At 35.6% G+C, this 26,334-nt stretch overlaps 1 pseudogene; it reads left to right on the top strand.

Annotated features, from left to right (window-relative positions):
- The first annotated feature begins 19,211 nt into the window (after nucleotides 1–19,211).
- The window catches only part of LOC110134022 (heterogeneous nuclear ribonucleoprotein K pseudogene), a 166,262-nt pseudogene continuing 159,139 nt past the window's right edge, over nucleotides 19,212–26,334 (top strand).

Genomic DNA, 26,334 nt, shown 5'->3' with positions numbered 1-26,334 from the left:
ATATTTAAGGGAAATCAACCCTGAATACTCATTGAAAGGACTGATGCTTAAGCTGAAAGTCCAATATTTTTATCATCTGGTGCAAACAACTAACTTATTGGAAAAGTCCCTGATTCTGGGAAAGATTGAGGATAGAAGGAGAAGACGGCATCAAAGGATGAGATGGCTGCATGACGTCACTAATGCAAAGGACATGAACTTGAGCAAACTTTGGGAGATGGTGAGGGGCAGGGAGGCCTGTTGTGCTGCAGGCCATGGGGTCACAAAGAGTCAGACATGACTGGGAGACTGAACAACAATTTACATATAACACTGCATGAGTTTAAGGTGTGTGGTATAATGATTTGACTTAAATACATCATGAAATAATGAGAAAAAGTTTGTTGTCACTATCCATCATCTCATATTGTTCAGCCTCTCAGTCGTGTTTGACTCTTTGAGAACCCGTGGACTGCAGCATGCCCGGCTACCTGTCTTTCACCATCTCCCAGAGCTTGCTCAAACTCGTGTCCATTGAGTCAGTGATGTCATTCAATGACAGAGGACAAGATGGTTGGATGGCATCATCCATATAGATACAAATGAAAGGAAAATAAAGAATATATTTTTTCTTTGTGATGAGAACTCTTAGGTTTTACTCTCTTAACTTTGAAATATAAGATAGAGCAGTGTTAATTATATTAATAATGTTGTACATTACAACTTCATGATATCACTTCATGTCAAATAGATGGGGAGACAGTGGAAACAGTGTCAGACTTTATTTTTGGGGGCTCCAAAATCACTGCAGATGGTGACTGCAGCCATGAAATGAAAAGATGCTTATTCCTTGGAAGGAAATTTATGACCAACCTAGATAACATATTAAAGAGCAGAGACATTACTTTGCCAACAAAGGTCCGTCTGGTCAAAGCTATGGTTTTTCCAGTGGTCATATATGGATGTGAGAGTTGGACTGTGAGGAAAGCTGAGTGCCAAAAAATTGATGCTTTTGAACTGTGGTGTTGGAGAAGACTCTTGAGAGTCCCTTGGACTGCAAGGAGATCCAACCAGTCCATCCTAAAGGAGATCAGTCCTGGGTGTTCAGTGGAAGGCCTGATGCTGAAGCTGAAACTCCAATAATTTGGCCACTAATGCCAAGAACTGACTCATTGGAAAAGACACTGATGCTGGGAAAAATTGAAGGTGAGAGGAGAAGGGGATGACAGAGGATGAGATGACCAGATGGCATCACCGACTCCATGGGTATGAGTTTGAGTAAACTCCGGGAGTTGGTGACGGACAGGGAGGCCTGGCATGCTGCAATTTATGGGGTCACAAAGAGTCGGACATGACTGAGCAACTGAACTGAACATTACAACTTTATAACTGGAAGTTTGTACATTTTGACCACCTTTATCCAACTCCTTCAATCACTCTTTAACTCTGGTAAATACAAATTCTATCCCTTTTTCTGTGTAAATTAGTGTAGTCACTACAGGAAACAGTATAGGTATTCCTCAAAATATTAGAAATAGAACCATCATATGATCCAGCAGTTCCACTCCTGAGTATTTTCCCAAAGAAAATAAAAACACTAAATTCTCCAAGATATAGCACAATGAAATATTGCTCAGCTATAAAAAGAGCGAATTCTTACCATTTGTGACAACAGGGATGGACCTAGAGGGTATTATGCTAGGTGAAATAAGTCAGCTAGAGGAAGACAAATATTGTATGATTTCAAGTATATGTTGAGTCTGAAAAACAAACAAATGAACAAACATCAGAAAATAAAAACAATCATAGATACAGAGAACTAGCAAGAGGCTACCAGAGTGGGTAATTTAAGAAATAGGCAAGAAATATTAAGAAGTACAAACTTCTAGTTTAAAAATAAATTACTCACAATCTGAGATGGACAATGGGATAATATAGTCACTAATATGCAATATCTTTATATGTTGTTAGAAGGGATAACATTATGGTGATTTTTAATATCTTTCATAAATGTTTTATAATTTTCAGTGTAAAATTTTTTTTTTTACTTCCTTGATTAAATTTTTCCCTAGGCATTGACTATGATGCTAGCTGTGGACTTGTCATATATGACCTTTATTATGTTTATGCATATTCCTTCTCTAACCACTTTATTGAAAGTAAAATTTCTATTTTTTTTAAAATTTATCATTTAAACTATAATATTTAATTAAATTATTTATTAAATTTCCTATTTAAGAAGATGTCTTAAAAGAAAACTTATTGGAGTGTAGTTGATTTACATTTTTGTGTTAGTTTCTGATGTTCAGCATAGTGAGCCAGTTATACATATACATGTGTGTGCATGCTCAGCCACTCAGTTGTGTCTGACTCTTTGTGACCTGATGGCCTTTAGCCTGTAAGCCTCCTCTGTCCCTGGGATTATCCTGCCAAGAATATTGGAGTGGGTTTCCATTTCCTCCTCCAGGGAATCTTCCTGACTCAAGGATTGTGCCCATGTCTCCTGTGGGACTTGCATCGGCAATCAGACTCATTACTGTTGAGCAACATTAGAAGCCCTATATATATATATATATATATATATATATATATATATATCTCCAATCTTTTCAGATTCTGTTCCCATATAGTCATTGTGTGTCTCAGGTGGTGCTAATGGTAAACAACCCACCTGCCAATGCACAAAACATGAGATGCAGGTTCAATACCTGGGTCAGGAAGATGCCCTGGAGGAGGGCCCGGCAACCCGCTCCAGTATTCTTGCCTGGAGAATCCCATGGGCAGAGGAGCCTGGTTGGCTATGGTCCATAGGGTCACAGAGAGTTGGACATGACTAAAGCAACTTAACACATCCACATAGTCATTACAGAGTATTGAGAAGAGTTATCTGTGCTATACAGTAGATCCTTATTAACTACCAATTTTATATAGAGTAGTGTGTATTTGTCAATCCTAATCTTTCAATTTATCTCTCCCCAGTCTGTTTCCCTTCCAGCAACCAAAATTTGTTTTCTACATTTGTGACCCTATTTCTGTTTGTAAATAAGTTCATTTGAATCAATTTTTGATTCCACATATAAGCAATACCATATGATATCAGTCTTTCTCTGATCTACTTCACTGATTTACATATACTTCATTCAGTATGATACTCTCTAGGTCCATTCATGTTGCTGCAAATGGCATTATGGCTGAGTAATATTTCAAAGATTATTTCTGGCTACTGTTTTACACAAAGTAGAGATATAATTTTCTGATAAATATAAATGTATTAATTAAAGTACTATTCTTATATTAATGTTCTTATTTTTAAATATTCAAAAATATTTTCATTAGTAAAAGTCAGTGGTATTTAACTTATATTTTTAAGCACCATATAATGAGCATAATAAATTCATCTTAAATTTTGTCCAAACTAAGCTACTTGCTATTCAGTAGTCAGTAGGCTCTATTTCTAGATCAAAATATGTATTTTTGAGAGAAATAACACATGTTATAATTATGGGCATTAGTATTATGTCATTGGGTTCGCTAATCAACCTATGAATTTGAAAACATTATATGTGATTTTGTGTTAAATTTGAGAAACACTAATAAAATTAACTAGACCTAAATTGGGAAAATACAGCTTGAATATTAGTAATGAAGAAAAATGTGTTCATTTCAAATGCATTATTCAAAAGCAGTTGCTTTCATGATATGAACTTAACTTTGTAATTGAACTAATAAACCTCATAAAATTCAAATTTTACACTTGTTAGTAAACTGTCACGTAACTTTGTGGGAATCTTCAGTATCTGAAAATAGCATTGACAACAGTAACATTTAGTATGAATTAAATACTTGACATACATCATCTTATTAAATCTCTATAACAAAAATATGAAGTATGTGTTGTTATATTTTTAGGATATACAGCTGAGTCTTATAGAGATTAGATATTCACTTAAGGTTAGAAACTTTGTAAGTAGCAAAACTAAACTTCAAATTTAGCAGACTTGTGTGAACTTAAAAATATTCTCTTGACTACTGTGCATCAACTGACACAGCATTATGTGTTGATATTGATCAGATAAGTTATCTGTTGTCACTATATACATATCAATATAACACAAAGCTTGTGCTTTTCTAGTAATTGTCAGAATCTTCTATTGTCTGGGTGTTATATAGTATTTTTGAAACTTGAGCCAGTTACATTAAACTGGTTCTTACAAACAAAAACATAAAAAGAGATATAATATCTAATATATTTCAAATGTGATTTAGTCCAATATTCTCTCTTTTGAACAATTTTGAGTTGCTACCATAGCATTTTTTACTATAATGTCCATAGTTTTACTTTTTACTGTCACTTTTTATTCAGAGAAGTTATTGCAAATTCTAACATCTTAGCCTGAGACTTCAACTAAGCTAAAATATAGTTACTTTCTAAGGACCTTTTTCTTAGAGGTTTTTCTTAGAGCATTTTTCTTAAAAGTTCAGGTGGTCATTTTAGAAGGTTTATTCTGCTGCTGCTGCTAAGTTGCTTCAGTCTTGTCCAACTCTGTGTGAACCCATAGACGGCAGCCCACCAGGCTCCCCTGTCCCTTAGATTCTCCAGGCAAGAACACTGGAGTGGGTTGCCATTTCCTTCTCCAAGAAGGTTCATAGTTAAATTAATTTTTAATCAATGTCAGTCACCTTCCAATAACACAGTTAATCTCCAAAGCACAAAGCATTTGGGACTTGCAAAACAACAAGCATTTTATCACTGATTGCTTGATGCAGTTTGAAAATTGTTACACACAACCTCCTTCCTCATGTGTGAGGTGACACATCTCTTTGCTTTTTAAGTATATTTTACTTTCCCCCTGTGATTCATGGCAACCCACCCCAGTATTCCTGCCTGGAGAATCTCATGGACAGAGGAACCTGGTGGTCTACAGTCCGTGGGGTTGCAAAGAATCGGACTTGACTGAGCAACTGACCCTGTGATTCATAGTCATGGCTCATAGTCATGATTCATAGTCATAGTCATAGAATGCTTAGCTTATTCTTTTGTACCTTATACATAAATTAACTACAAATATTTCTATATTCTCAAATTATTTGAGCAAACTTTACTCTTTCAATTAAAGTGAAATACCTCTTTTACTTGAAGTCTCAAAATTCTTTCTCTAACTGTAGTTTTCTGATATTACTAAGCCAACAATTTGGGCATTTTCTCATTCTCAACTGCTACTTTCTCACCAATTTTCTAACACCTTATTCAACAATCTGTCTTCACTCTAAATTTATACCAGTTCTTATCATTTGTAAACTTAGACACTGCTCCAAAAATTTTCAAGGATTTTTATTTTCAAAAATATTGTTCAAGAACTTGATTTCACTTTACACAGTTTTCTATCACTATTTAATAAAACTGGATAAACAGATGGAAGTCATAAGCAAATTTGCAGGCAGTAACAACTCAACTATTAAGCTTATAACTTAAGAAATGTGTGCCCCAATCCCTGATCCAGTTTCATTCTTTAATGTTTAGCTGCCTTTATATTTCCTTTGTCATTATTCTGTTCTCTTATCAAATAACTATTTTCCTCAATAACTATCTTCTCTAAACATTCTCTTTAACAAGATACATTCAATAATCTTTTCTTTGATTAAACTAATACTAGTATTTTAATGATTACATCACACTCACACTGACAATTCCAAAGTTGATATAAACTTAAAAACCTACTTTCTTTTCTGCATTTTAAGATTTGAAGAAAAGGGTTCACTTTTTCTGAAGAAACATTGCTTAAATGTTTCTTTAAGCATTGAATAAGAAGGTCACCTTGCAATGTGGACTATATTAAAAACAAACACAAAAATATCCCTCTAATTAATTCAAGTGCTTCTCCTAGGATTTGATTAATCACTTTATTCAAATCAAATTAATTTTGTTCTCATCAGAAAGAGAATTCCAAATATTTATTACCTTTCCAGAGAGGAATAGGGTGAGGTTTCTAAATAATAAAATGACTTTGATTAAATTCTTAATTCCAGATAAACTGTATATATATGTATATATATATATATGTGTGTGTGTGTGTGTGTGTGTGTGTGTGTGTATAAGCACATTCCATATGGTACATATGTTACACATGTTACATAAATATACTTAACTTTATATATATATACATATATGCATATATATATGTGTTTGTATATATGTATAAGCACATTCCATATGCTACATAAACATACTTAACTTTATATATAAATAATATATTTATAACTCAATATATATTTGTGTATATATGTATATATTTGTTATTCATATAACTATGGATCCTGTATTTTCCTTTGCTATATACAGCAACCCTAAGCGGGAAGAACTCCAACTTTAATTTCAGAAAATGAGCTCACCGCTTATTTTATTATGAAGATCAACATAGCCCCTTTTGATGTCTTTATTGTTCTTGGTTTCATCTTCAAATATTCTCTAAAAGGCAAAGCTTGCTGTTTATTCTGGGAGTAAGGATCACCCTCCCATATATACATATTTTTAGATCTTTTCATGGCATTTGGAAATATATGGAAAGTTGGAAATTTTTCCTTTCCACAAACTTGTTTGTGTGTGTGTGTTTTTCTCCTGAATTTGCTATAATATTTGTATTTTCTCTGTATTTTGTATTATGGATGAAAACCATGTTTTTGAATTGGTTTTAATTTTTACACCAAAGAATTGCTGAAGGAAGTCTGGTTTCAAATTATCTATGTTTATATGATCTACGAGTTTATATACAATGAAAAAATTGCATTTAGAGAAGTATTGAAATTCTCCAGTTTAAAAACACGAATGTTTAAAAACAGTTTCCTTTTAATTAATTACATATCAAATTATTGCTGTGCAAATTAATATTTAGAATAAAATATAACCATACACCCATAAGTCTATGTAAAATAATTAAAAATAAATGCTTATGCTATGAGTTTTAGGTCAACTTTTGTTGCAAACTATTTCAAACCTGAAACCACTAAAAGTGGTTTCTTGGGAGGAAAAGTACATTTTAGCAACTTAGAATCTGAATTAAAAATAAATCTAGACTTTGTTGTTAGCTTTATAAGGAAAATATTTCATAAAAATATTATTATGTAAATAAACTAAAGCAAATTTGATTCCTATTTCCTTCTTTCTTAGATTGCATAGTTTGCCATATGATTGGATATTGACTTGGAATAGTTAGTGGATTTGGAGATATAAATCTTACATAACATATAGTTTACATTTTCTGTCAGGTCTTCTCAGCTACACATTTTTAGACTCACCTCTGTATCCAGCTCAGTCTAACTTTATAACTTAATCTCTTAAGCATTTTGGCCCATAATTAGAAATATATCATGCATCAAAGCTATTAAATATAAACATATACATACACAGACAATTAGAACAAGTTTTGTCTAATAATTATTCTTACCATATTCATGTATTTTGAAACTCATTTAAACCTTATTTTATGAATTTGTCATTCTTTGCAGCTTGCCATTGCAAAAAGAAGATTGATTCTCCAGAGAAGATATGTCTAACTCTCCAGACACCTGAATGCACCACATTTCTCAAAGACTACACTTCCTAATATTTGCTTTAGATAATGTCCAAATAATAAAAGGAAGGCCTTTAACAACTTTGCTGTTAAATAAGACTCCTCCAAAGCAAATTTCTGCTAAAACTTAATTACTAAAGGTTCCCTGGGAGAATGATCCCTTGGAGAAGGGAAAAGCTACCCATTCCAGTATTCTGGCCTGGAGAATTCCATGGACTGTATAGGCCATGGGATTGCAAATGGTTGGACATGCCTGAGTACCTTTCACTTTCACTTTTTCCCTGGGAGAAATATTATTCAGTATATAAGCAATACTCCCTTGTTAGTGACATCACAAAAGGCAAAAGCTTAATGGGTCCCTAAAAGCCATAACAGTGACTGCTATATTTTACATGCTCAATAATTTTGGTTTTATAAATTTTCTGGCTTAATTTGACTTCTTTTACACTGGGCTAAAACTGTGGCAGGTGAATGTCAGCTATGGCAAGGAAATGTCAGCCCAAAGAAAGAATGAAGTAATGATAGAAATTTTTAAGTATTTTGGAGGGATGCCTTGGAATAGGAACTATGATCACTTGTGATATCACAGAGTAATGCTCTGAAAAATGACATAATTAAAATAGAATGGAAATGAAAGATGTAGAGGCCAGACTCCATAGCTAAGCATGAAAATTAAAGCTAAATATGTAAACAGGATAAATAAAGCTAAATATAAAACAGGATGGTATTCCAGAATTTTGAAATGAGCTTAAGGTACAAGGGGTGAATGTCAACAGTGATAAATGCATAACCAAATAAATTTTGAGAATTTGAGACCTCTAGGAGTGATGATCTTATATATGCTGAAAATACTAGGCAGGTTATTATTGAAAATGTTAGTACAACAGGGTCAGATATTTTGGTGCAAGGCAAAGTCATTATTTCAGTGTCCCTAAAATATTATATTAGCAGTTACCTACTTATGCTTATGAGCATGATCAATTCTTCTAATTAAGCATTCAAATAATAAGCCATGTTTATCATGGGTAGAAGTCAAGAAATTGGCACAACTTTTGCCACTTATTTGACAAAGTTTTGAAAAGTAGAAAAAAACCCAATAATAATAAAAACACTATGAATAATTTTACTGTCTTATTGTCAATAGATGCAAATTAATAGTGAAATAATTGCATATTAAAAATGAAAGTAAAAATCATATTTCTATACCTTCATGTGTATCAATAAAGGAAATATAAATAATAAAAAGAGGATGAACAGCATGTTGAAATTGTAGAACTGTACAAGCATTATTTGGAAGTAGGGGCGAAATTATAATTTTGAAAATCAGTATTTTGACACAACTTATGATGTGGAAATAAAATTTGAATGTCAATGTATCACATTAAACAAAGTTATTTCTTAGTTAAAATGCTTAAACTTTTGTTAAATTTATTAAAGTTTGCATATATTTACTGTATCTATGAATATTGTCCTATAGAAAGTGTTTATATGAACCAGTTTAAGTATTTTTAAATGACTTTTTTCTTAAACAAGTTAGTTATACATTTTTTGTCTAAAAAAGACATTGATATATACTTGAAAACTAAGCAGGGAAACAGCAATAACAAAACCCTTAATAGATGTAATTTCATCATGATGCTGTTTATATTTCCTTAGACCATCTTCTCTTTTTTGATTTGTGCAATCACTTTTTACTTCTGCATTAATCACAACTACTTGTCTTCTCTCTCTGGCATACAACAGTGTCCTGAATGGTTACTTCTTCACTGTCAACTGAAAATAGAAAAATACTAGAAATTAACATACTGTGTCTAAATGTCACACTTTGATATAATCCAAAAAGCAGAACAACCTAGTTGTTATATGATTATATTTATAGAGGCAGAAGAGGCACTTGACAATTAACCAACATCCTTTGATGATAAAACTTCTAGAAAAATGAAACCAAGAGGAATTTCCTTAGCTGGATAAGTTGGATCTATAAAATATCTGCAGTTAGCATACTTATTGCTGAGAAACTCGATGCTTTCACCCCTATACCAGTAATGAGATAAGGATATCCCTCTTACCAAATTCATTTAATGTAGGTATGAAAGCAAATGCAATAAGATAGAAAAGAAAATGAGAAGCAAAAAGATTAGGAAGAAAGATATACAACTATATTTGTTTGCAGATGACATGATTATTTATCTAGAAAATGACAAATAATAAGGAAAAACCAACCAAACAAAAACTTCTGGAAGTAGTAAGTGGTAATAGAAAGTTGCAGGATGTAAAGTTTATACCACAAAAGTCATTTGCTTTTTTATGTACTAGCAATGGAAAAGTGGGATTTGAAAGAAAAAAAAAATACAATTTACATGAGCACTGGACCCCCTCTCGAAGTAACTTACATACTTTTTGTGAAAAACATTGTATAATTACAAGGAAAATAAACAATATCAGGTGTATGGATTGGGACAAATAGACAGGCAGCAGAGAGAAAACTGAAGTTTGTATGCTGTACAAGAGAAACATGGAAGCCTGTTTGAATGATCCATGAAAATAACAGTGAAAGAGAAAGAGCTGAAGAAAAAGTATTTCCTCAGGAACAAAGTTGCCACATCTGACAAATAAAATTACAACATGCCTTATCAATGTGAATTTTAGACAGATAGCAATTTGGCAGGGGGCGGGGGGACACAGACACAAGTATATACAATTTTGGGGACATATTTATATTAAAATGTATGCATTATTTAACTGAAATTCAAATCAAACAGAAGTTATCTGGCATTCCTACTTAGGAGGGAAGCCCCTAATTTTCACTATTTACATGTTTTTGTGTTTGTTTGTTTTTAAATCTGGTAAATGTCTTTAGAAGCTCAGAGAGTATAAAGCCTCAAAAACTGGTCACTTAATCTAGAAAATTGCTCCATCTACAAAGTAAGACTGCATCTACATAGTACAGACTACAAACTGACAAAGGTGTGCGGTATCTAACTTGCTTCAATGGTCTTGATTCTGATCTGTGATTGCTGCGTGTGTGTGTGTGTGTGTGTGTGTGTGTGTGTGTGTGTGTGAGAAGTCACTTTAGTCATGCCTGACTCTTTGCAACCCGTGGACTGTAGCCCACCAGGCCCTTCAGTTCATGGGATTCTCCAGACAAGAATACTGGAGTGGATTGCCATGACCTCTTCCAGGGAATCTTTCTGACCCAGGGATTGAACCTGCATCTCCTGTGACTCCTGTATTGCAGGTGGATTCTTTAAGGTGGATTCTTTGCTGCTGAGCCACCGAGGAAGCCCTCTGTGACTACTATGAAGGTGAAAGTGAAAGTCAGCTCTTTCCAACTCTTTGCGACCCCATGGATTATACAGACCATGGAATTCTCCAGGCTAGAATACTGGAGAGGGTAGCCTTTCCCTTTTCCAGGGAATCTTCCCAATCCAGGGATTGAACCCAGGACTCCCTCATTGCAGGCAGATTCTTTACCAACTGAGTTATCATGTGACTGCTGTAGCTCTTTAATACTAGGACAAGAGAGAAGGGACAGACATTTTCACTTCCTCAATTTTTAAACAATAAATACAAATAGGTCTGCCACTATCAAGAGCAGGAAGCCCTTTTAAAATATGGATGAAAATAGTTTTGATAAAATAAACTACAATATTACAGTTATTAATAAACAAAAAGAAATTAGTTTGTTCTGAGAGACCCTGTCATTCAGTCATATTGAATGTTAAGAATCACAGTACTGAAAGTATTATCCAAAGGTGGTATTACATTCCCCTCCTATGTAAAAATAAATCAAGAGGTATGCTGTGTGATAATGTCAAACACTATGAAAACAAAATGAAAAGACTGTGAGATACATGCTAGAAGATAGATTGGTTATCTCAGAGAGAAAAGGATAATTACAGTATGGGATCTATTAACTGTCTTTTTACATATTTTTGCCTCATTTTATTTTTAATTATGCCCACATAGTCCTTTTTGCAGAAGAAAATGGCAACACACTTCAGTATTCTTGCCTGGAGAATTCCATGGAGAGAGGAAGCTGGTAGACTACAGTCCATGAGATGGGAAGAGTCGGAAACCACTAAGCAACTAAACCATCACCACCACATATTGCTTTTATGGGCTCCCCAGGTGGTGCTAGCAGTGAAGCACTCACCTGCCAATGCAGGATGATACACAGGTTCAATCCTATGTCAGGAAGATTCCATGGAGAAGGAAATGACAACACGCTCCAGTATTTTTATGTGGAAAACCTCATGAACAGAGAAGCCTGGTGGGCTACAGTCCATGGGGTCAAAAATAGTCAGACATGACTGAAATGACTTAGAATGCACATTCCTTTTACAATTTAAGAAAAAAAATGAAATTCCTTCTGAAAATCCAATTCAAAAGTAAGTGCTGTATATGTGTGTACGTGAAATAACAATGGTTTATAAACTTTGCATTTCCATACAAGTGTTATAATGTGAAAAAGAATTTTAAACTCAAAGTTGACTGTGTCCATTTTCATAAGATGTCAAAGAAATTTGGGAATTAAAAAAAAAAATTACATGACACCCAGGCATCGTGTTATTATAAGAAAAGGAAATTACCAAATAACGTAATCTTATTTTTGAATGGGGAACACTGTTCTCAATGTTCTTCCATTAGAATAATATCAAGATACAGGGATAGATTAAAAGTTAATTAGATAAGGGAATCAGACAGCCTTGCAACAATTAACTCAAATGTCAGTATATATAGTTTAAAGACAATAGAGAAATAAAACTTTTAATATACTTCACATTTAAATCAAGTTATTCTTGGTTTTTATTTTTTCTTTATTTTACACCTAATATTTTATAACTCAGTAGTCTAATTCTACCAATTGATAATTAAACCTCAGAATTATGATGCCCACATGAAGAAGTGTGACAATGACAGTATTTTTGAGTTGGCTTTTAGATAATAGAAAGAGAGAAAGAAAGAAAGAAGGAGGGAAGGGAAATAAGATAATACAGAGTAAAAATAGAAATTTTATTAGGCATAAAGGAAAAGAATGTTTTATGGTCATTGTGTCTTATTTTGCATTAAGACTATATTGGATGGTCAAATAGCATTAAGAAATATGCTTCATTAGCAAGTAACAAGTCATGAAGAATAATTATTCTGAACTTTTAATAGAATTACTTCCTTTTTCTTCTCCCAAAGAATTAGAATCCTAACCATTTTGTCAGACTATGCTGTTTCTTAGAAAGTGCTATAGGTACACTGATAAATCCTAATTCTTTAAAATCTTCTTTGCAACTCTGATTGAAAAGTATCATCCTTCCATTAATCTAGCATTGCTTCAGAAAGCAAGGTTACAACAAAATCGATTAGGCAAGCACTTTCTTTAGTTACATTGCAGATGATAAAATCAGGTTGCCCTAATTGGATTCAGGTTTTCAAAAGACTCCACAGGAAACATATACAAACCATTTCTTAAAGTGGTTTCCTATACATTACCATTGCCACTCACTCACTATGTGCTAAATGTTATTATTTTCAACATTAAAGAGTGACTTTCCACTGACATTGTCCCCAGGTTTTCCACTTGAAATGTGTCTCTGTAGTCCTTGTTCAAGAATAGATATTCTAATAAGTGATGAGTAATATGCCCAGTCTTATGTTTTAATAACTTCTTAATATTTAGTAATAAAAATTGACATAGATTCATTGACTCATACACTTTTGATTTCTGCAAACTTCTGAATGTGCATTTTCTTCCACAAGAGATAAACTGAAAATTAAAATAAATGAACTGGAAGACTATGTTCTTTATCATAGTTTTCCTCACAATTGTTTCACACATGCATCACATATTAGCTCTTTCCAGATTTCTGAGCTTATATGACAATGATGGCATCCATCTGTTTACACCTAAGTATAAGTTTAAGGTTTTTGCTTTTACTGAATTGAAGACAATGGCTTATTCTTTAATTTCTACTGAAGTAACTGAGACTAGTCAATACGTAGCTGAAATAATCTCCCAAGAACTTTTCCTGAAGGTTATTATTGGTTGGATATGGTTGCAACAGAAAGTCATCTTAAATCTCACAAGCTTTTGGTATTAAATTTTGCAATGCATTCAGCAAAAAGTATAGAAGTGTCTGTTTAATCAACTGACTTAGATACCTATCTTCATGGTTTATAAATGGACACCAAGATTGAACAATGGACCAACATCAGTTGCTCCAGATGGACTTCTTGGGGATAAATCTAAATTTCATATGTGGGTCTTAATTGAGACTGAGCAGTTACAACATGCAAGAGGCTCAGGAGTCAGAGTTAGATAGGAAAGTTCTTCGGTAGTTCAAACAATTGTAACCAGATTCATATTCAAAATATTAATGGTTTTGCTTCCAAGTTAACTTTGCTTCCAAGTTAACTTTTCCTGCAACTGTAATTAATTCTACTAGTTTTCCCAATCTCTCAGTGATGTACTTGCCATCTGGAGATGCCGTATATAGTGAAAGTGTTAGCTCTAAGCATAATAAGTGAGTAGAAGTTGTGCAGAACTTAATTTCCTCATTTATTATATAAATGTCATTTTAAAATAAAGAAATGACCTTCGATATTCAAGTCACGGTGCTTCCCTAATAGCTCCGTTGGTAAAGAATCCACCTACAATGCAGGAGACCCTGCATTCAATTCTTGGGTTGGGAAGGTTGGCTGGAGAAAGGATAGGTTACCTACTCCAGTATTCTTGGGCTTCCCCTGTGGCTCAGCTGGTAAAGAATCCACCTGCAGTGTGGGAGACCTGGGTTTGATCCCTAGATTGGGAAGATTCATTTAATATATTCAATTAGAAAAAATATGTTCAGATAGCTAGTGTTAGTAGTACATAATGTTACTTACCAGATATTTTTAAAACTGCCAATAGTCAATAAATATTTATGAAGGTTAATTGCATTAAATGTTTTCCTTTAACTACAAATATTCTATAATAGCTTGAGACTATGATACGAACATATATTTCTAAAGTTTTCATTTCTTTTTTGAACAATAAATTTGTTATACATGTGTTTATTCATTCTTGACATAACTAAATAAGCCACATGCTTCAAATTTAAAGAGAATTTTGAAGTGAAAACAATCACTGCTAGATAAAATTTTGAGATAATTATTAATAAACCCTGTTGTTCATCAGTATTATCTGAGTGTGACAATTTAGTACAAATATTATATTTGAGTGGGGCAAGATAGCCACATTTTCAAAGGGTTCCCTTTTTAAAGATTTCTACATGCTAAATTGTAACTAGAGACTTATGCTTGAATTCTTCGTGAATGTTTAATGATCCATGGGGCTTCCCTTGTGGCTCAGCTGGTAAAGGACCTGCCTGCAATATGGGGGGCCAGGGTTCGATCCCTGGGTTGGGAAGATCCCCTGGAGAATGTTTGACTATCTACTCCAGTATTCTGGCCTGGAGACTTTCATGGACTGTATAGTCCATGGGGTTGCAAAGAATCAGACATGACTGAGCGACTTTCACTTAGAATGATCCATGACGCTGAATTAAATGTCAGGTAAGACACTAACATATTCAAATCAACTATCTTCTCTAGATGAGATCTCAGTTTCGATGATTCTTATGAAAATCACTTCGAGGCTAAAAGCACTTTTAAATGCTTTGCATCAATTTTCACTAATGTAGTACATGTAAGCTGAAGAGAACATGATGTCGATTCATAATGGAGTGAAAACTTTGAAATTTCCATTTTGAGTCTGTGGTGACTGAAATTTATTTTAGTCCATTTTGTACCATTTAACAAAACAACTAAGATTAGTTGAAAGATTCAGTGCAGTCACTGGAATTTCAAGGGAAGTGCTGAATCAATATACACAGTACAATATAATGAATGACATGTTTATGGAATTTCTAATAATATTAATGTCATAAAAATACTATACCGAAATATGGCACATATACAGAATGATGTTCACAACTCATTTTCAGTAATATAGTCTGACTTTGTTTCTAGCAACACTGGTTAAATACGAAGACGGGAAAAAAATCATACCCAATGGACTATAATGAAAAAGACTTTAAAAAGTTTTTTGCATATTTTGGAGTTTTTATAGTACCGATGAGAATAATTGTTTCTCTAAAAGGAAAAAAAAAAGTAAATCTCCAATTCATGAGAACAGTTAAGAAAAGGAAATGTTCTAAAACTTGTCTATATTTTAAAAATAGCATTGTCTTAGGCAATATTTGATATTTTTTTGCCACTGATTTCTTATGTCTAAAATGGATATGGTGGTAATACCTTTCAATATTTTTTTAAAAAGGAATGTGCAAAGAGCATGGATAAATTGATCTTTATAGTAAACATTCAATGTTACTTGCTAGATGTTATTCAGCATTTTCTCTTAAAAGGAAACATTCAAGTACATTTTATACTGAGTAGTATTTTTTTTCCAAATGCATTCAGTGAGGTAAATTACACATTTCTTAAGATTTTCCCATTAGTAAATTTTAACCTTAGCTTTAATTTGATTTAAAAAACTGGAGAGTAATGTGAAATAAATATAATTTTATTTTATCTCAGTTTGCTATAGTACACAGTAGTACTTTCTGTATAAATTGATTATATAAGGTGAATCATTCTTGCACCAATTATTTCTATGAAAAAATTCCTGTGTCTTCAGCGAATAGCCAGTAGACAATGGTTGCACCAACAGATTACTTAGATAAAAATATTCTATTAAAGGTGACCATTTAAATTTCTTCACCAGTGTTGTTCTGCATATAAATGAGAAAATAAAGAGAAACTATATGAGTGGACATTTTGTAATCTATTTATAAGACTAATACCAACATGTTAGAAAGGTCTAAAATGTAATTTGCACAAAGAGCTTAATACTGAATCGGAAATATAGAATGACTCAGTTAGTCAGTCAGTTCAGTTGCTCAATCATGTCCAACTCTTTGAAACCTAATGGACTGAAGCAAACCAGGCTTCCCTGTCCATCACGAACAACTGGACCTTGCTCAAGCTCATGTCCATCAAGTCGGTGATGCCATTCAACCATCTAATCTCATTCTCTATTGTCCCCTTCTCCGCCTTCAATCTTTATCAGCATCTGGGTCTTTTCCAATGAGTCAGTTCTTCGCATCAGGTGGCCAAAGTATTAGAATTTCAGCTTCAGCATCAGTCCTTCCAATGAATATTCAGGACTGATTTGCTTTAGGATTGGCTGGTAGGATCTCCTTGCAGTTCAACAGTCTTCTCCAACACCACAGTTCAAAAGCTTCAATTCTTCAGTGCTCAGCATTCCTTATGGTCCAACTTTCACATCCATACATGCTACTGGAAAAACCATAGCCTTGACTACATGGACCTTTGTCAGTAAAATAATGTCTCTGCTTTTTAATATGCTGTCTAGGTTGGCCATGGCTTTTCTTCCAAGGAGCAAGTATCCTTTAATTTCATGACTGCAGTCACCATCTGCAAAGATTTTGGAACCCCCCAAAATAAAGTCTGTCACTGTTTCAATTGCTCCCCCTCTTATTCCATGAAGTGAAAGTGAAGAGGAACTAAGAGCCTATTGATGAAAGTGAAAGAGGAGAGTGAAAAAGTTGGCTTAAAGCTCAACATTCAGAAAACTAAGATCATGGCATCTGGTCCTATCACTTCATGGCAAATAGATGGGGAAACAGTGTCAGACTTTATTTTGGGGGGCTCCAAAATCACTGCAGATGGTGATTGCAGCCATGAAACTGAAAGACGCTTACTCCTTGGGAGGAAAGTTATGACCAACCTATATAGCATATTAGAAAGCAGAGACATTACATTGCCAACAAAGGTCCATGTAGTCAAGGCTATGGTTTTTCCAGTGGTCATGTATGGATGCCAGAGTTGGATTGTGAAGAAGGCTGAGAGCTGAAAAATTGATGCTTTTGAACTGTGGTGTTGGAGAAGACTCTTGAGCGTCACTTGGACTGCAAGGAGATCCAACCAGTCCTTCCTAAAGGAGATCAGTCCTGGGTGTTCATTGGAAGGACTGATTTTGAAGCTGAAACTCCAGTACTTTGGCCACCTGCTGTGAAGGACTGACTCATTTGAAAAGACCCTGATGCTGGGAGAGATTGGGGGCAGGAGGAGAAGGGGATGACAGAGCATGAGATGGCTGGATGGCATCACCAACTCAATGGACATGAGTTTGAGTGAACTCCGGGAGTTGGTGATGGACAGGGAGGCCTGACGTCCTGCAGTTCATGGGGTCGCAAAGAGTCAGACATGACTGAGTGACTGAACTGAACTGAACTGATGGGACCAGATCCTATGGTCTTGGATTTCTGAATGTGGAGTTTTAAGCCAGTTTTTTCACCTTCCTCTTTGAATTTCATCAAAAGACTAATTAGTTGCTCTTCACTTTCTGCCATAAGGGTGGCATCTGCATACCTGACGTGATTGATATTACCCCCAGGAGTCTTAATCCCAACTTGTGCTTCATCCAGCCCAGCATCTCGCATGATGTAATCTGCATGTAAGTTAAATAAGCAGGGTAACAGTGTACACCCTTAACGTACTCCTTTCCCAATTTGGAATCAGTCTGTTCCATATCTAGTTCTAACTGTTGCTCTTGACCTGCATACATATTTCTCAGGAGACAGTTAAGGTGTTCTGGTATTCCCATCTCTTTAAGAATTATCTACAGTTAATTGTGATCTGCACAGTCAAAGGTTTTGGCATAATAAATAAGCAGTATTAGGAGGGAGGAGCCAAGATGGCGGAGGAATAGGACGGGGAAACCACTTTCTCCCCTACAAATTCATTGAAAGAACAATTGAACGCAGAGTAAACTTCACAAAACAACTTCTGATCGTTAGCTGAGGTCATCAGGCGCCCAGAAAAGCAGCCCATTGTCTTCGAAAGGAGGTAGGACAAAATATAAAAGATAAAAAGAGAGACAAAAGAGCTAGGGATGGAGATCCATCCCAGGAAGGGAGTCTTAATAGAAGAAGTTTCCAAACTCCAGGAAACCCTTGCACTGGTGGGTCTGGGGGAAGTTTTTGAATCTTGGAGGGCAACCTAACTGGGAGGGGAAGAATAAATAAAACCCACAGATTACGTACCTAAAAGCAACTCCCAGCAGAAAAGTACCCCCAGACGCCCGCATCCGCCACCAGCAAGTGGGGGTGGAACGGAGAGGAGCAGGCGGCATTACTTAGGGTAAGTGCCCTGAGGACAATCGGAGGGAGCTTTTGTGAGTTACCAACTTAAACTGTGGGATAGCAAGAGAGAGAGAGAAAATTAACCGGCCCGAACACACTGCCAGCCATTCGCAGAACAAAGGGTCTGAGCAAGTCCAGAGAAGAGCTCGCAGGCTGCGGACCGGCCCAGCCCCGCCAGAGGCAGGAGGCAGGGGGGAGGGGAAAGGGGCAGCCTCGGCCCCAAGGACTGCATCCCCTACCACACTGCAAACAGGCCTCCAATTTCTAACCAAAGACCTCCTGAGATTCTGGATGGTAGACATCCACTGGGAGGGTCGTGGCGAGACACAGGGCGCATGCACCCAACCGGCGCGGGCGGGGACTGGGGCTGGGGACACGGAGGGGAGAAGCCGCGTCACACCCGGGGAGAGTGCGCCTGTCAAGCTCCTGGCTGGCTGAGCCGCTCCGGCAGGGAAGGCACAAAATGCAGGCGCAGCTGAGTCCGCGCTATTGTGGAACACCCGAGGGCTGGAATCGCAGCGCAGGGCATGCTCCATATAGAGCAGCCGGGAGCCTGAGCAGCGTAGACGGGGAAAACAGTGCCAGTCCCTCCCCACAGTGTGACGGAACTAGCAACCTTAGCAAGAGTCCACCTCCGCCCGCCTGTGTCAGGGTGGAAATTAGGCACTGAAAAGACCTGCAAACAGAAGCCAAATAAACAAAGGGAACCGCTTCAAAAGGGACCGGTGCAACAGATTAAAATCCCTGTAGATAACACCGACTACACCGGAAGGGGCCTGTAGATATCGAGAAGTGTAAGCTGGAACAAGGAGCTATCTGAAACTGAACCGAATCCACACTGACCGCAACAGCTCCAGAGAAATTCCTAGATATATTTTTACTTTTTTTATTTAATTAAAAAATTTTTTTTCTTCTTTCTTTTTTCTCTTTTATTTTCTTTTAAAATTCCCTATTACTCCCCCATTACTCCTTAACTTTCATTTTCATAGATTTTTATGATTTTTTTAATTAGGAAAAAAGTTTTTTCTTGTTCTTTATTTTTCCTTTTTCTCTTCTTTTTTCTATTTTTCTTTTTCTCTTATTTCCTTATAAAGTCCTCTATTACTCCTTAATTTAATTTTCATTTTCATTACACTATAACCTTGCAAAAAAAAAAAAAAAAAAGAGAGAGAGAGAAGCCCTATTTTTAAACTGAACTGCATATATATTTCTAAAATTTTTTATGTTTTTATTTTTGTTTTTAATATTGTATTTTTAAGAGTATTGCCTCTACTCTAGATTTTTAATCTTTGTTTTTCAGTATATGATATAAATTGTGGATATTTAAGAATCCAATATTCAGTTCCCATTTTTATTCAGGAGTGTGTTGATTATTCTCTCCCAATCTTGACTCTCCATTTTCTACCTCAAAACACCTCTATTTCCTCCTTTCCTCTTCTCTTACCAATCCAATTCTGTGAATCTTTGTAGGTGTCTGGGCTATGGAGAACACTCTGGGAACAGACAACTGCGTAGATCTGTCTCTCTCCTCTTGAGTCCCCCTTTTTCTCCTCGTGCTCATCTCTATCTCCATCCTCCCTCTCCTCTTTTTCATGTAACTCTGTGAAACTCTCTAGGTGTCCCTCACAGGGGAGAATCTTTTCACCATTAACCTAGAAGTTTTACTATCAGTGCTGTATAGTTGGAGAAGTCTTGAGACTACTGGAAGAATAAAACTGAAATCCAGAGGCAGGAGACTTAAGCCCAAAACCAGAGAACACCAGAAAACTCCTCACTACATGGAACATTAAGAAATAAGAGACTGTCCAAAAGCCTCCATACCTACACTGAAACCAACCACCACCCACGAGCCAGTAAGTTTCAGAGCAAGACATACCATGTAAATTCTCCAGCAATGCAGGAACATATGTATGTATGTATGTATGTATGTATGTATGCCTATATGTATGAACAGCAATATACAGGCTGCCCAAAGTCACACCTAACACATAGACCCATCGCAAAACTCATTACTGGGCACTCCATTGCACTCCAGAGAGAAGAAATTGAGTTCCACACACCAGAACACCGATGCAAGCTCCCCTAACCAGGAAACTTTGACAAGCCAATCGTCCAACCCCACCCACTGGGTAAAACCTCCACAATAAAAAGGAACCACAGACCTCCAGAATACAGAAAGCCCACTCCAGACACAGCAATCTAAACAAGATGAAAAGGCAGAGAAATACCCAACAGGTAAAGGAACATGAAAAATGCCCACCAAGTCAAACAAAAGAGGAGGAGATAGGGAATCTACCTGAAAAATAATTTTGAATAATGATAATAAAAATGATCCAAAATCTTGAAAATAAAATGGAGTTACAGATAAATAGCCTGGAGACAAAGATTGAGAAGCTGCAAGAAATGTTTAATAAGGACCTGAAAGAAATAAAAAAGAATCAATTAAAAATGAATAATGCAATAAATGAGATCAAAAACACTGTGGAGGGAACAAAGAGTAGAATAACAGAGACAGAAGATAGGATAAGTGAGGTAGAAGATAAAATGGTGGAAATAAATGAAGCAGAGAGGAAAAAAGAAAAAAGAATCAAAAGAAATGAGGACAACTTCAGGGACCTCTGGGACAATGTGAAATGCCCCAACATTCAAATCATAGGAGTCCCAGAAGAAAAAGACAAAAAGAAAGGCCATGAGAAAATACTCAAGGAGATAATAGCTGAAAACTTCCCTAAAATGGGGAAGGAAATAGCCACCCAAGTCCAAGAAACCCAGAGAATCCCAAACAGGATAAACCCAAGGTGAAACACCCCAAGACATATGTAAATCAGATTAACAAAGATCAAACACAAAAAACAAATATTAAAAGCAGCAAGGGAGAAACAACAAATAACACACAAAGGGATTCCCATAAGGATAGCAGCTGATCTATCAATAGAAACCTTTCAGGCCAGAAGGGAATGGCAGGACATACGTGAAGTAATGAAAGACAATAACCTACAACCTAAATTATTGTACCCAGCAAGGATCTCATTCAGATATGAAGGAGAATTCAAAAGCTTCACAGACAGGCAAAAGCTGAGAGAATTCAGCACTACCAAACCAGCTCTTCAACAAATGCTAAAGGATCTTCTCTAGACAGGAAGTGCAGAAAGGTTGTATAAACGTGAACTCAAAACAACAAAGTAAATGGCAACGGGGCCACACCTATCAATAATTACCTTAAATGTAAATGGGTTGAATGCCCCAACCAAAAGACAAAGACTGGCTGAATGAATACAAAAACAAGACCCCTATATATGCTATCTACAAGAGACCCACCTCAAAACAAGAGACGCATACAGACTAAAAGCGAAGGGCTGGAAAAAAGTATTTCATGCAAACGGAGAACAAAAGAAAGCAGGAGTCACAATACTCATATCAGATAAAATAAATTTTAAAATAAAGGCTGTGAAAAGAGACAAAGAAGGACACTACATAATGATCAAAGGATCAATCCAAGAAGAAGATGTAACAATTATAAATATATATGCACCCAACATAGGAGCACCACAATATGTAAGGCAAATGCTAATGAATATGAAAGAGGAAATTAATAGTAATGCAGTAATAATGGGAGACTTTAATACCCCACTCACAACTATGAATAGATCAACTAAACAGAAAACTAACAAGGAAACACAAACCTTAAATGACACAATGGACCAGTTAGACCTAATTGATATCTATAAGACATTTCACCCCAAAACAATCAACTTCACCTTTTTCTCAAGTGCACATGGAACATTCTCCAGAGTAGATCACATCCTGGGTGATAAATCTAGCCTTGGTAAATTAAAAAAAATTGAAATCATTCCAGTCATCTTTTCTGACCACTGTGCAGTAAGATTAGATCTCAATTACAGGGAAAAAAAATATTAAAAATTCAAACATATGGAGGCTAAATAACACGCTTCTGAATAACCAACAAATCATAGAAGAAATAAAAAAAGAAATCAAAATATGCATAGAAATGAATGAAAGTGAAAACACAACAACCCAAAATCTATGGGACACTGCAAAAGCAGTGCTAAGGGGAAGATTCATAGCATTACAGGTTTACCTCAAGAAACAAGAAAAAAGTCAAATAAATAACCTAACTCTACACCTAAAGCAATTAGAGAAGGAAGACATGAAGAACCCCAGGGTTAGTAGAAGGAAAGAAATCTTAAAAATTAGGGCAGAAATAAATGCAAAAGAAACTAAAGAGACCATAGAAAAAAATCAACAAAGCTAAAAGCTGATTTTTTGAAAAAATAAACAAAATTGACAAACCATTAGCAAGACTCATTAAGAAACAAAGAAGAACCAAATTAACAAAATCAGAAATGAAAATGGAGAGATCACAACAGACAACACTGAAATACGAAGGATCATAAGGGACTACTACCAGCAGCTCTATGCCAATAAAATAGACAACTTGGAAGAAATGGGCAAATTCTTAGAAAAGTATAACTTTCAAAACTGAACCAGGAAGAAATAGAAGATCTTAACAGACCCATCACAAGCAAGGAAATCGAAACTGTAATCAGAAATCTTCCAGCAAACAAAAGCCCAGGACCAGATGGCTTCACAGCTGAATTCTACCAAAAATTTAGGGAAGAGCTAACACCTATATTACTCAAACTCTTCCAGAAAATTGCAGAAGAAGGTAAACTTCCAAACTCATTCTATGAGGTCACCATCACCCTAACTCCAAAACCAGACAAAGATGCCACAAAAAAAGAAAACTACTGGCCAATATCACTGATGAGCATAGATGCAAAAATCCTTAACAAAATCCTAGCAAACAGAATCCAACAACATCTTTAAAAAATCATACACCATGACCAAGTGGGCTTTATCCCAGGAATGCAAGGATTCTTTAATAGCCTCAAATCAATCAATGTAATACACCACATTAACAAATTGAAAGATAAAAATCATATGATTATCTCAATAGATGCAGAGAAAGCCTTTGACAAAATTCAACACCCATTTATGATTAAAACTCTCCAGAAAGCAGGCATAGAAGGAACATACCTCAACATAATAAAAGCTATATATGACAAACCCACAGCAAGCATTACTTTCAATGGTGAAAAATTGAAAGCATTTCCCCTGAAATCAGGAACAAGACAAGGGTGCCCACACTCCCTACTACTATTCAACATAGTTTTGGAAGTTTTGGCCACAGCAATCAGAGCAGAAAAAGAAGTAAAAGGAATCCAGATAGAAAAAGAAGAAGTGAAACTCTCGCTGTTTGCAGATGACACATGATCCTCTACATAGAAAACCCCAAAGACTCTACCAGAAAATTACTAGAGCTAATCAACGAATATAGTAAAGTTGCAGGATATAAAATTAACACACAGAAATCCCTTGCATTCCTATACACTAACAATGAGAAAACAGAAAGAGAAATTAAGGAAACAATACCATTCACCATTGCAACAAATAGAATAAAATACTTAGGAGTATATCTACCTAGAGAAACAAAAGATCTATACGTAGAAAACTATAAAACACTGATGAAAGAAATCAGAGGACACAAACAGATGGAGAAACATACCGTGTTCATGGATTGGAAGAATCAATATTGTCAAAATGGCTATACTACCCAAAGCAATCTATAGATTCAATGCAATCCCTATCAAACTACCAACGGTATTTTTCACAGAACTAGAACAAATAATTTCACAATTTGTATGGAAATACAAAAAACCTCGAATAGCCAAAGTAATCTTGAGAAAGAAGAATGGGACTGGAGGAATCAACCTGCCTGACTTCAGACTCTACTACAAAGCCACAGTCATCAAGACAGTATGGTATTGGCACAAAGACAGAAATATAGATCAATGGAACAAAATAGAAAGCCCAGAGATAAATCCACGAACCTATGGACACCTTATCTTCGACAAAGGAGGCAAGGATATACAATGGAAAAAAGACAACCTCTTTAACAAGTGGTGCTGGGAAAACTGGTCAACCACTTGTAAAAGAATGAAACTAGAACACTTTCTAACACCATACACAAAAATAAGCTCAAAATGGATTAAAGATCTAAATGTAAGAACAGAAACTATAAAACTCCTAGAGGAGAATATAGGCAAAACATTCTCCGACATGAATCACAGCAGGATCCTCTATGGCCCACCTCCCAGAATATTGGAAATAAAAGCATAAATAAACAAATGGGACCTAATGAAACTTAAAAGCTTTTGCACAGCAAAGGAAACTATAAGCAAGGTGAAAAGACAGCCCTCAGATTGGGAGAAAATAATAGCAAGCGAAGCAACAGACAAAGGATTAATCTCAAAAATATACAAGCAACTCCTCCAGCTTAACTCCAGATAAATAAATGATCCAATCAAAAAATGGGCCAAAGAACTAAACAGACATTTCTCCAAAGAAGACATACAGATGGCTAACAAACACATGAAAAGATGCTCAACATCATTCATTATCAGAGAAATGCAAATCAAAACCACAATGAGGTACCATTACACGCCAGTCAGGATGGCTGCTATCCAAAAGTCTACAAGCAGTAAATGCTGGAGAGGGTGTTGAGAAAAGGAGCCCTCTTACACTGTTGGTGGGAATGCAAACTAGTACAGCCACTATGGAGAACAGTGTCTGTTGCTTCGTTTGCTATTATTTTCTCCCAATCTGAGGGCTGTCTTTTCACCTTGCTTATAGTTTCCTTTGTTGTGCAAAAGCTTTTAAGTTTAATTAGGTCCCATTTTTGCTTTTATTTACAAGTTTCTGGGAGGTGTTCATGTATTGCTTAGGACTTGCTTGGAGAATTTTGAGCATTACTTTGCTAACATGTGAGATGAGTTCAATTGTGCAGTAGTTTGAGCACTCTTTGGTATTGCCTTTCTTCAGGATTGGAATGAAAACTGATCCTTTCCAGTCCCATGGCCACTGCTGAGTTTTCCAAATTTGCTGGCATATTGAGTGCAACACTTTCACAGCATCATCTTTCAGGATTTGAAATAGCTCAACTGGAATTCCGTACCCTCCACTAACTGTGTTTGTAGTAATACCACAGCAAAGCAATTAAAAATCAATTTGATATTTCCTTTAGAATACATTTGGTTACTGATCAACCTAATCTAGCCTTCATTATTACGACTACAGTCTATTATCTCTTCCCTTGATACAATTGCTTTCTAATTGCTCTCCCCGGTACCACCATTGCTCCTTTGCCATTGATTCCCACAAGTCTAATCCTTTGAAAATGTAAGTCAACTCATGACCTTTCTTTCCTCATTTCTCTCTTTACCCTCTCATGTTTTAATGGTCTAGAAAATACTTTCATTGATATTCTCATTGTTCGTTTTCAATATCAACCACAGGAAATTTATTCAACTAAATTCTGTACCTCCATTCTAGTCTCAATGGCCTTCTTACTAACTTGGATCCCCTAGATAGCCATTCTGATATTGCACTGCTGTATTGCTCTGCCTGTAATGATATACTCTGAAAATCACTATGATTTTAACTTTCTTAGGCTATTGTTCAAGTGCTATCTTCTCAGCGAAGACTGCTTTGACCTCACTATAACT

The sequence above is a fragment of the Odocoileus virginianus genome, chromosome 8, assembly GCF_023699985.2.
Source record: "Odocoileus virginianus isolate 20LAN1187 ecotype Illinois chromosome 8, Ovbor_1.2, whole genome shotgun sequence".
Classification (NCBI taxonomy): Eukaryota; Metazoa; Chordata; class Mammalia; order Artiodactyla; family Cervidae; genus Odocoileus; species Odocoileus virginianus.
This window is presented reverse-complemented; position numbering and strand designations above follow the sequence as displayed.